Source organism: Pantherophis guttatus, chromosome 3 (genome assembly GCF_059756535.1).
Source record: "Pantherophis guttatus breed Tessera chromosome 3, ASM5975653v1, whole genome shotgun sequence".
Classification (NCBI taxonomy): Eukaryota; Metazoa; Chordata; class Lepidosauria; order Squamata; family Colubridae; genus Pantherophis; species Pantherophis guttatus.
Window position 1 is genome coordinate 63,672,804 of NC_142065.1, and position 13,278 is coordinate 63,686,081.

The 13,278-nt window shown below is 36.0% G+C and overlaps 1 protein-coding gene across 2 annotated transcripts in view; it reads right to left on the reverse strand.

Moving 5' to 3' along the window:
• LRP8 (LDL receptor related protein 8) overlaps positions 1 to 13,278 on the reverse strand; it is a 217,842-nt gene that overhangs the window by 133,485 nt on the left and 71,079 nt on the right. Inside the window, exons 1-2 of one of the 2 annotated variants that reach the window (XM_087889738.1) lie at positions 12,936 to 12,974; positions 12,651 to 12,714 (exon numbers count right to left, since the gene is read on the reverse strand). The exons of the other annotated variant lie outside the window; for it this stretch is intronic. The gene's annotated coding sequence lies outside the window, so the exon portion shown is untranslated. Of the gene's footprint in view, positions 1 to 12,650; positions 12,715 to 12,935; positions 12,975 to 13,278 lie in introns of those variants that run through there. 2 annotated transcript variants of the gene reach the window in all.

Here is a 13,278-nt window from a genome sequence, read left to right on the forward strand (position 1 = left end):
TGCAACGTTGTCCAGGTCATGGTCTTCAGATCGGCTGGGGCGGCAAGCGCTTTTGCCATTTTAAAAACTGCCGGGCCGCAATGGGTGAGGAAAAGGGCCCTCTTCCTCTGCTCTGATAAGCTCAGCAGATCGTTCGCCTCCATGAACATATAGAATCGCTCCATGTAAGCTTCCCAATCTTCCCCGGTTGGGTTGAATGGAGCAGGCGGTGTGATTGCAGACATCACGATAGCCGATGATCTGACCGGTGTTTCGGTGGATCGGATGGGTGGCTGATGATTGCTTGGAGATTGATGTGCAGTCCTGTTCCTTCAGATCCCACCTTCGTCGCCAATGTTAAATCGTGGGCGATTGAAGGAAGACTTGAAACAATGTAACTGTAACTCTTTTATTTAACTCCAGAAACAGCAATGGCAATTCAAACCCCGGGCAACCCTTTATATAGGAAGGGGCTGTCCCCGGCTGCAACCACTGACGTGCCTTCTAATTTCCCGCTCTCAGGACTAATTCCTGATTGGCTCATTTGAACTGTACTTGATATCTAACAATTATCTCCACTTGAAGGAGCCTCTGGAGGTTCTGAAGGTCCTGGCTGAGTCTCTGCCTCTGGCACCACATCCTCTTCAGCCTCCTCGCTGTCTGACGCGAGCACCGGCTGCGCTGGCTGCTGGTGCGACACCATACCAGCCTCCTTGTCGTTGGGATCAGCCATGATCTGCCCAGGCCGCTGGTGGGCCACAACAACCAGTCAGTCCTAGAGGAGATCAACCCTGACTGCTCTTTAGAAGACCAGATCCTGAAGATGAAACTCAAATACTTTGGCCACCTAATGAGAAGGAAGGACTCACTGGAGAAGAGCCTAACGCTGGGAACAATTGAGGGCAAAAGAAGAATGGGACGACAGAGAATGAAGTGGCTGGATGGAGTCACTGAAGCAGTAGGTGTGAGTTTAAATGGATTCCAGCGGATGGTAGAGGACAGGAAGGCCTGGAGGAACGTTGTCCATGGGGTCGCCGATGGGTCATATACGACTTTGCAACTACTACTAACAACAACACTTATCAACTGAAATGATTCACTTAACAACTGTGGCAAGAAAAGTCATAAAATGGGCCAAACTCAATTAATAAATGTCTCACTTAGCAACAAAATTTGGGGCTCAATTGTGATTGTAAGACGAGGACTACCTGTAAACAACATGAATGCTAACTGTTCTGGCTGCTGAAATAGAGTACCTCTTTCCTTCCTCTCACCTTTATCATTAATCTGTTTTAGAAAATCTTAGAACATATCTTAGTATTTTGAAGATATATAGTAAGCACAGCTGTTCTTTGATTGACATTTATTGATTTTGGATTCTATTACTTATCATTAACTTCATAATGTTTTTTATTTATTTATTCACAAATTGTGTTCCATACATTGCAATAAATTCTCTACTGTTTATAACTTCAGCAGATGCAAACTGCTGAGACAATAAATCTTCCAGAAAATATGGTGGACTGAAATGATAAGAAAGTGCCCCACACAGCTCTCTGTTAACATAGGATATCAAAGCCTGCACCACTTTTGGCCATGATAATTAATTGAAAGATCTTCCTCGCTTTAATAGTAGCAAACAGAATTTTGAAGTAGGCTACTTCATAAGAACATCATTAAAGCTGAACAAGGTAGAATTATCTCTGCCTGGCTCTCTTTCATTATTTAAAATTTTGAGAGTCTGCACTGCAACCTTTGCATATTAAGGGACTCAAGAGAGAACGATATAAAACAAAACTATTCCCTTGAAATAAATAAAGCTGTGCTTTTGCATGGAAGCCAGGAGATATTTCCCTATCCAACACCATCTGAATTAGCTGTGACTTGTAGGTCAGAATGCATTCTCAATGTTTTTAGAAGTGGAGAACTTGTCAATTATTCCCATGCTCCTCATTTACTATATATCAATCAAATAGCAAATCCATTTTAGCTTCTCTAAGGCAAAGCTTCTTTCCGATATCATTGATGGGATTGAGATTTCTTCAGGTTCTATAACAAAGCAATCCATCGTTTATTTTTTATGCCCTTTCATATAATTAAAAATTATTTTAATGAGAGCCCTGGGACGATTGATCATTTTTTCTCAATACAAGCCTGCATTTTGCCAATATTAAACACACTTATTCTTTCAAGATTGTTTAAGGATTAGCAAAGGCCACTAAGGAATTAAGGAATTTTGTGGAAGGGCAAAAAACTGAATGGAATTGAATACTTTATTTGGCCAAGAGTGATTAGACACACAAGGAATTTGTCTTTGGTGCAGAAACTCTCAGCATACATGCAAAGCCACAGAATAATAATAACCAGCATAATAATAATAATAATAATAATAATAATAATAATAATAATAATAATAATAATAATACCAAAAAGAGAGGAATAGTGAAGAAGGTAATAAGTAAGGTAAATAATAATGCTGCAGACAAAAAGGAGACCGAATTCTATCCATATCTAAATATATTCAGTAGGAAACTTAATTGTAATATTTTTGAAACATCAGCATATCTACATTCATTGTACATATATCACACTCTCACACACAAGGGAAGCAGAGTCTCCTGCAGTCACTGAAATACCAACTGCATTTTTAACACTAGGGTATTAGGATTATCCTAGCAGGCAAAGAGTTTTATGGAGTTCTGAGGAGCTGCATTCGTCCATCAGACTTTTTAATTTCCCACATGAACGCCTCTGTTAGCTCATGGTGTGTTTGGGCATGCTATAGTTCAGCTGAGCAAGTGCCTAACCCAACTATGGCAACATTCTCCAATGAATACCCAAATTAATAATTAGTGCTCATTCCCAGCAATATTCAGGTGCCGTTTTTCACACAGATGGCTAATTTGCACGGGGCTGTTTATGCCAGACAATTAGCTGACTTTCTCTCGAACTAAATTACCTTAAACGAGCATAAACCTGAAGAGTCAGCTTTCTGTAGGTAGGAGGCACATGAAAGAGAGAGCAATGGAGGGTTACAGACATTCTCAGGATGGCTGGGCTGAAAACATTCAAATCTTTTTCTGTCACATTGCAGAATTGCTGTTGTTCTGTACTCTAAAATGAAATCCCCTCAGTGGAGCAGAAACATAAGCAAAATATTTTACAAGCAATAGTTTTAATCCAAATTCATCAGGAAGTCATAATCAAGGTTTTAATGATGCTATATAAACATTTCAGGGAGTACTCAAATTCTTTATTCATTTTCTTTATTTGGGCTGATTTATCACGTTGTTGCTTTCAAATTTTTTTCCTGTCTGTATCTCTCTTTATTTTAAAACAATTAATATAAGTGGTGCTAGATCATTTTTAGCTAGTTTGGTGTAGTGGTCAAGGTATCAGACTAGAAACCAGGAGACTGTGAGTTCTAGTTTTGCCTTGGGCATGAACCCTACTGGGTGATCTTGGCCAGTCACTTTCTCAACACTAGGAAGGAGGCAATGGCAAACCACTTCTGAAAAACCTTGCCAAGAAAATGGCAGGATATTTGTCCAAGTAATATCCAAGAATTGGACACAACTGAAAAAAACAAAACAAAAACACATATAGTAAAGAATGTTTCTCAATGTTATTGAACAAAAAACACAGGAGCAAAGCAATGGAGAAAAATCTACCAGTACCATTTTGCCTGTTTGGTCAGGAAAAATTCTGTGAGGAATTAAACTCTCAGAGCTTACTGTTAATTACTTGCACATTTACCCAGTTTTCTTAGAAGAAGTTGATGTGTGAACCAAAAAAATTGTTGAGATATTTTTTCAACCTTCTTTAATTCATATATATATGTTATAAGATCCACTGTCATGAAATTCACCATTGCTGAGAACAAGACAGTATTATTAGCCTATTAGATATTAATTCTGCACTGCTTGTTCACTGATGAGCTTTTGCTGACATACACTGTAATAGATTTGGTGGTAGACTGAAAGCTTTCACAGAAATTTAGAGAAGCAAGACAACTGACGAATGCCTAAGCACTCCCATCTCCATACAAATCCATCAAAAAGATACATCTAAAATAGGGACAAAAAAAATCCTGAAATTATGTGATACTTTAAGCTTAAAGTTGTATAGTACCTTAAAGACCTTCTGTTTAGTATAATTTAAATCTAAATTCCAAATATAGTGCTTACAGAGACCTACCTTTGGTCTCTTTGGACACACACTACCTTTGAATATTCATTTTTTTTAAAAAGGTAAACAGATTAAATTAGAAGCTAGCAAGTATCAGTCTCCAAAATGCTATTTACTTGTAAAATGCCTTTGCATTCCATATAAACCTTACAGGCATTCCTAGCAAGTAGAACTGATGCCTTCCTGGACCTCAATGCTTTTAATTACAAGTGTTCCCAACTTCTCATAAGAAAGATTAAAAAAAGAACTGTGGGCTGGAGAAGGTACTGGGAAGCAATCTTATCCACTGGCCTTCAGCTAAAGGTGAAGGTACTGGCAACTTCACCTTTAGCTGATGCCTTCACCTGATGCCTTTGGTACTGGCAGCTCCTTTCTTTGAATGTCCATCACAGACTGTTAAAATCTCAAATCCATCCACAACCACAAAAAGTGGTAGAATGAAAATAATCTGAGGCCATCTTTCGTCAGATGTACTGGATTCTAGACCTTACAACATTCTATCACATTGGAAGTAGTATTTTTTAGTATTTTTTATTGATTTTTTGACTGAAAATTTTTAATTTTTCATTCTGATTTTAAGCAGAAAAAGCTGGATAAAACTATTTCAGAGAAAGAAAAACAAAGGTTTTTTTTGAGACTTTCTGATGAGTTTTTTAAATGTATTTTATCCTTTCTTGAAATATTAGCCACAAACAAGTTATTGTTATATACCAGCAACTGATTGAAGAATTAACATCTCTTTTTTCAGATTTATTGCACTAGCAATAGCACTTAGACTTATATACTGCTCCATAATGCTTTATAGCACTTTCTGAGAGATTTACAATGTCTGCATATTGCCCCCAAAGTCTGGGTCTTCATTTTAACCATCTCGGAAGGATGGAGGGATGAATCAACCTTGAGCTAGTCAGGATTGAATTCCTGGCTGTGGTAGAGTTAGCCTGCAAAACTGCATTCTAACCACTGCATCACCATGGCTCCTCCCCCCCCCCCCATATTTATAAGTTGTTCTTAGTGGAAATAACATATTAGAACTAAGAACACTACAAATTATTTCATTGCTTTTAGGTGTTGCCTGCTGTATCATTCACTGATCACTGTTTCTCCACAATAATTAGCTTGTTAGACTGTCAGGGAATGTGTTAATTTCATCCCAACACTTACAATCATTAGAGTAATTTCATTCTAGTTATTCATGCTGATTCTTAGAGTTTTCTAGTCAGCATCAGAGTTCTCAATTCCCAAACAAAATTTAATGTGCTCTTTGTGGCTGACCAAACTCTGTAAGAGTTGGGACTAAACTATTTCAAATCAAATCAATCTTGATTGCTATAATGAACCACCCAAAGCAAATATAACACTAGGCCCAAGGAGAAAAACCAATACATTCAATATTAACAATTTACCACTGTCTTTTAAAACACAACTACCTCTTCATTCCATATTTCACTTCATTTTCTATAAACCCATTTCTAAATCTTCAGCTCTCTTTACTAACCAGCAAAGATCCAGTAAAAATTAACAAAAATACATACATACATAATCTCCTTTTCCATTTGTCTGTTCACCCACTCCTTAACAATTAAGCATTGCAAAAAAATTCTAAAAATTATTAAACATTACCAGAAATAATAACCCCTTTAGATATCAAAGCTAATTCATTACACCATTACACCTTTCCAAAAGAAAAACCATCCAATCAAAATAACCATTAAGCATCACCGAAACAAAAACTCATTTTATCATAATCAGATAATCCAGTTTTATACTTTTTCCCTTCTTCTCCCACCCAAACTTAAGTCCCATAAATAAAATTCCCATTCCTGTTTGCTTCTAATATCATTTCCTCTTCTCTCAAAATTCTTATCGTCTTATCACCTTTCAAGCCCATTTGTAATTTTCATGAAGTAACTCCAGTAAATCTCTTATATGTCAATTCAAAAGGGTAGTCAGTCATCTCAAACAAGATGGACAGCAAATAAAAACATTTAACAATAATAATAAAAATAAAAATACTCCACAATGTTTTTTTTATTTCTAAATAATCATCCAATTGCATTTGTAAATGCAATATTTTCATCTCTTTCTTATAATCTATAATTTTCAATTTTTAAATCCCCCTTAGAATCCATCTCAGTTATCTCCAGAAGAATTTGTTCATCTTCAGTACTAGCTTTTGGTTCTAGTAAATAGTTGAAAAGTCCAAGCAGTTCACAGGTCCATAAATCAAACATTTCTTTTAAGGTAGCCATCTTGTGCTCTAGTAATCAACCTCCAAAGTCTCAGCTCCCAAATTCAACTATAATGTCCCCACTAAAAATGTGGGAGTTGGTTCTCTTCATCTCACCAGAGATTGTCTCCCTCCTATTCAAAGCACACCTTTTGATGATGCAGTATCTTCTCTTTGGAATAAATTGCCTTCTGAAATCCTTGTGGCTCCTATTTTGAGGGCATTCCAGAAAACCTTAAAAACCAGGGTGTTTCCCCAAACAGATGAGAGAACAGATGGAGCTCCTTTTTTGATTGTGGTTTCTTTGGCTGTCCCTATTGTTGACTAGACTTCCCATTTTATTACTTATTGTTTAGAGTATTTTCTTATCTTTGGAGTGTTATGAGCCATCCAGAATCAGTCTGGCATTGGGGACTGCTGAAGTTGAATTAAATAAGTAAATAAATACATTACTGTGGTTGATGGGAGTGTTCTGGAATATATTACTATAATTTGAGAGTTTTTGTTCCTCTGGCCCCATGTTTGTTGTCATTTGTGGTAAAGAAGGCTGGGTGTCATAAACTCTGAACCAATGTTGAGTTTAGATAATGATTATGATTTTGGAACTGTGGTGGTTTGGTATGATTATCTTCCTAAAAACACAGAAGAGGGAATAATAAATCTAGACTTCAGTATCAAATGAGAAATCTGTAAAAGATACATTATGATCTACAGAAAAACAACTTGATTGGGAGGGTTGATAATTGTTCCTTCTCATCCATATCACTGTTGCCATCTTCCTTCTTATCAGCCATAGCATCTTTAACTATCTCATTCTCGGTTATTATGTGGTATCCAGGATCACTTTCATCTTATAATAATCATTGCAAAACAGCTTCTTCACACCGTTCCGCTCTGTCAGCCTTCTTTATGCTTTTATGGTAATCACTGGGTTCAAATCCTTCAAACTATAAGTCAGCATTTACATTATAAAGCAATTATATTTCCAGTCATTTGTCAACATTTTAATTACTGAATTTTTGCAATGTTAGGATATGCTTCGTGAATGAAAGAGACAGGTTTCATAAAACATAGTCAGTACTTTGATTTATTCAAAGTACAATGTGATTTAGGCTTGATAGAAATTACATGACTACAGAAAATTATTGTATATGCATATGCACTGAATTTGTATTCCGTTGCAATCATGCCACAGGCTGTGAAAGGTCTACTTGGAAAAGAGGATGTAGGTTTGTGGATTTCCTTCCAATGGATGCTTCCCTGCCATGCTTCCCTAAGGGATGTCATCAACTCTCCCAAAGTTCATTTTTTTGCTAAAACTATTATTCTGTGAATGAGATTTTCTTTAACATAACTTCTGATTAATCACATTTCGTGCTTGCTTCCTTGCAGTAATTAAAAGCATCGTGTTACCTTGCATCAATATCTTTTAATTAGACCTGATTTTCAAAGATTTTTAATATGAGAATCAAGTATTCTGAAAAGAGGGCGAGTAGCAAAATAGGGTGATTGGTTCACAGAAATTTTCCATCTCCAACATATTGTACTGTAACCTAAAACTTACAAAGCTAGAGTTACTGATCTGATAATTCAGCTTCAGGCAATTTTTTGTTATAAACACTTTTTAAAAGCACAAGAACCTAGAATCTGTACCTGTTCTTCCTAAACTCAGGTAATCTATATGATGTTATAACAGTTTATTATTACAAAACCTGTGATAGTGGTTATAAATAATTTCAATTTGTTAAACTGGAAATGTCCAAATTATCACTATGAAAAATAGTAGATCATTTTAAAAAAAACATGGGCCACAAAATACACAGATGTACATCTATGTGCTCACAATCTTGTGGGTAAAATGCTATTTTAATGGCAGATTTGCTAAATCTGAAGTTTTTATGAATAAATAGGTTCACAGAAGGAAAGGTGAAACAGGGAATTGAAAAGGAACATTAAGTTTTGGGCTGTATCTGGGTCAAAGAACAAAAGATAGTGCTCATAGATTACCAAAACAGTAATTAAACACACATAATCCAACTTCTCTTTTTGCCATGGCCAGCTAAGAAAACAGTGAACCACCTGTTGCTACGTCAATAACTACTTCACACTCATGCACATTTCCAGTTACATCTATTTCAACCAGTGGGGAAAACAGACTTTGAGGCGTACCTTTTATATATAATGTCTTTTCACACATTCTCACGCATTCACATGTATGCACAGTCTGAAGAAGAAACATTTGTTCCAAACATTTGGAGGAAAGCCCCAGAGGCCAATATTTAATGCTCTATTTAACAGCATTTCAAAAGAAAAAAAAACTATGCTCGGTGTGTCAAACATACACAAATCATATTTATGTTTAGTATGGGTTTTTTTTTCATAGCTCTTTATTCTACAGAAGACCTTAAACACAAAGAGTAAAATGGGATGTCCCAAAACTGCTGAATTGAGCAACCTTCATTAAATATGAGCATTATGTTTGATCAGAAAGTACATTTTTCTCCTGGTCAACAATAGTATAAAAAAATGGTACATTGGTTTATAACTATCAAACATTCATTTTCAATGAAATACATAATTCTACTTGGTATGAAAGAAAGACTTTTGAGGTTTTTTAAATAGATAGTGAGTTAAGATTAAACTTGTAAGACTGGAATACAATATTAAATTTGATTATTCTTAATTATGTGGGCTTAAAAAATGAAGTTTATTATTAACTGTATTTTAATGAGATTTATATAAGTATGTAAAGTTGATGTGTATTTAAGATTAGGTATTTTTTGTTATGGTGGATGAATATAATGGAGGAAATATGGGATACTTTTAAGGATTATATTAGTGAGGTAATAAAATCCACAGAGATGAAACAAATATAAAAATTTGTAACAAAAGAATGGATTTGAAAAATGAATTGATGGAGACATTAAAATTGTCTTTTTAAAAGTTTTTGTTATGCTTATTTTTAAACTAGAGATTATTTTTAAAATCTTGAAAATAAAGTATTTTTGAAATAATTGATAACTGGATTTGTTTACGATTGTACGAATATTGCATAGGCTGTTAAACATTGATTATGATATGTTTATGATATGATATGATTAGATATTATGTTATGTTTAAAATAAAGAGATTGTCTTATTATACATTTATATCTGGATTGAGAAAAGTCAGAAGTCTTTCTTTTTTTATTTATTTGTTTGTTTATTCCTCTTTCTCCTCCCTCCAAATTTTAACGTTTTCCCCTTTTGATTCTCTCTCCCTTTTTTGTTGTTAAGTTGTATTTTATCTTCTCTGAAATTTAATAAAGTTGCTTTTTTTTTAAAAAAAAGAAAAAACTGTGGGAAGATCTTTGTTTTTAATGACTAGAAGGGTTTGGTGGGCATAAAAGGTAGTGAGGAAAAACAGAATGTTGTTTAGACTCCTGCAGTGCTGCTTAATTGAAGCTACAGAGAAAAGAATTGATTTAACTCATCAGGAATTTTAGCTATTCTAGCTCTCTGGGAGAAAATACACTGAGACTTGGATGCTAAAATAAAGTCCATTTGGTTTGTTGTGCCTCTCCAAAGAAATTAATGAAGCAGTTCAAGCCATATTCCCAGCCTACTCATACAAGACACGTGCTCTGAGGGATTTCCTTGTGTTGAATCTTAACTGACATGGGTATTGTATGCTATCTATATAAACTCTTAGTATACTATGCTTATCATGCAGCTTGAAGGACTATTGACAACCTCTTATGTCATGCTACATATGCTTGCCTTTAAGGATAATATGAAATTTCATTGCACACTACAGCTGTTGCTATACATACTGAATGGAATGGCTTCAATTCAAAGATACAAAACGAAGCACATGAGAACACTTGAGAGAACTCAGGATGAAACAACATGTAGAATGTTATACATGTAACTTATAGTGTGTGACCTTTTAGATACTGTTGAATTATACATCAACTCTGGCCATACAAAATTGATTCATCATCACTTAACAACCACAATGGGGACGAGCAACTCTGTTGCTAAGCAACATGGTTGTTAAGTAAAATATCACATGATCATAACAGACCTACGACTTCACTTCTTCTGTGAACATTAAGTGAATTAACCATGGATGTTAAGGAAGACATCCTATGACCTACAATTTGCGATGTGCAAGTAGGATAAGATTGAACTTTTCCCTGTGCATTAATGATCTTGACAAGGATTGGGACACAATTATTAAAAGGGGGGACCTACATTTACATAGCTATGGCTAGTCTTTGCTTTTCCCACACCTCAGCACTGTTTCACTAGGAAATCTATTTAACTATTGTGTTTACTGCAACATGACTACACTTTAACTTGTTTCATTTGCTTTTTGGTTCAGAGAATGGGTGAAGTCCTGCCCAGTGTCCCTCAAACAACAACCTGCACACCGTAACAATCAGAATCTCACTTTTATCACTGCCCCATAGGAATTAACCAAAGTTGGCTCCTTCTAATTCTTTTTTTTTTTTCAACTTCTTCTTGATCATTCACCTATAAGAGCAAAAAAACAAAATCCGGACTGTATTAAAAGAAGCTGGTGAAAGAAGCTCGTGATCAGGATCACAGGCTCTCTGACAAGCTGTATTAAGATGCCAGCAACCCAGCAGTCAACTTCTTACTTGGACTTTTTCCCATCTTCATCCCAGGCTTTCAAAAAGACCTTCAGCAGAGGAAAACGAGGGACGCCTTCCCCCTAAGTTGTCATGACAATGGCAGCAGGGGATGCATCTATGAAGCGGACATTAACCAAGTTGGCTTTAAAGCCCTCTCGCTTGTATTTTTCTTCCCCACCCACCTACTAAAGAGAATTTCAATGACTGTATTTAACTGTCGCTTGCAAATCATTTCTCTATTCTCCACATGGCATTAGAAGTGTCCGGCCATTGTATGCTGAGGAATGCTGGCAGACAGATGATAGAAAAACACAAGCTCCTAATAGAAGATACACAAAGGTGGGGGTAGGGGATATTCAGGCTTCTGGTTAAAATTGAAATGTTGGAAGTTTCTTATGACCATTAATAGACTGGTATCCTGTTCTCCCGGTAACCCATTAATCCAACATGTATCTCATAACGTCCCTCACTCGTTCTATTCATCAATGTTATATATTGTTTACTTTCACCAAGGCACAGATACCAATTCTATTCCATCGCTGCCATCTCTGACTATTATGCATGTTGTATTTGCAAAGTGTTAACACAAATCTCTTGCTGGCTGATATGCACTGTGCATCTTTTACTCTGTCTCATAGTAACTGCCACCACCTGCTGCACAGAGCAAGCACGGCCCAGCCAACTCTATTCATTTCTAGTTCCTCCTTTTAGAAAGCGATGCTCTTTCCATTGTTAATATACTCTGCCATGGTAGCATTCAGCTATTTTTTCTGTACATCATCATTAGCTTCAGCTAAAATGGTTTCTGGTTTATGAGACTGGCACTGGGTCCTACACAATCTTTGTGGAGGCTCACTTTAAGGTGGTCTAATGGCTACAAACTTCAAATCCTGAAGAGATTGCCGAGTTGGAGGTGGGGAAAGGAATTTTGAAGGACTTTCCTTCCTTCTAAAGGAACTTTTCTATAGCTGCATGAAGAACAGAGGTCACCGACAGAAGCAAAAAATACATGTTCTTCTCCCCTATTAGCCCAGTTCAATGACCTTGTCAAGATCAGTATTTTGTCCCCGCTTTGAATAGCAGAGATTGGGTTGTTTCTTACAGCATAACTATTGACTGAGTAACTGGGTAGTAGGGAAAACTAGATGGAGTTTCAACTTCTGCTGATCACGGAAATGAAAACACAAAAGAAATGCATATAGTCTATAAACATCTATATTTCAGGACAAGAGCATAGGAATAAATTTGCATAATTATATTCTGATTATTTCCCTTCTTAATGCTACTTTTTCAGACTTAACTCATTTGAAAAAAGCTTCCCATTTCTGGAAACCAAGTTCCAATGAATTTCGCACAACAGCCTTTAGCAAGAGTCACACAAATCAAGGAACAAAGAATATCCATCTTTAGATGTAAGAAATAATTTTCTGTAACAGAGAGCTGTATCTATGGATGGAGGCTTTCCATTTGATGGAGGACTGATATCCCAAGCTCTTTAATTGCAAGAACAGTCCCTTCACCATCAACAAGGGTCAAGATTCTTCTTGTTCTTGACGTTTGTGTGATGCCAACATCTCTAGAACAACTATCTTTATCAAAAGAAAACAAACATACCTAATTCCTCTAACTGTCTGAAGACAAATGTTCCATTTTTCTTTCCATTCTTTTATATGGGATGCTTGAGTGGAAACAAAAAGATCTGTTTTATTTGAGCATAAGTTTTCTTTAATAATATCCCCAAACAGATGATTATACCTTGCTTACTTTACACAATCTATCACAGGAAGGATCACAAGGCATGTCTGGGAAGTACTAATTAAAACATTATCTCTTTTTCTTGTTGCTAGGTCATCCAACCGTCCCAGCAACCAGAACGGTTTGCTGCTTTTAATAACTTACCTTCAACAGGGAAATATACTGGAGGCTTAATTATATGGATAGACCTATTTTCACAGTCTTGCTTACAAATTTGCCAAATTGGCATGTAACCAATAAAAGTGACAGGAAGGCAAGCCGAAAGAAAAGAAAAAACAATGTTAGGAACCTGCAACCAAAGACAACCTTAGAAATTCAAGAACACATTGTGACATAATCAGAAACATCATAATGCACACAAAGGAATTTCAACTAATTTCTACTTTAGAGTGAATGTCAAAAAAGGTGCACTTACTCAGTGCAGGATTCACCTACCATGGTTATAATACTTGAGCAACTACTTTCATTTAAAAAATGGAAGTGCTTG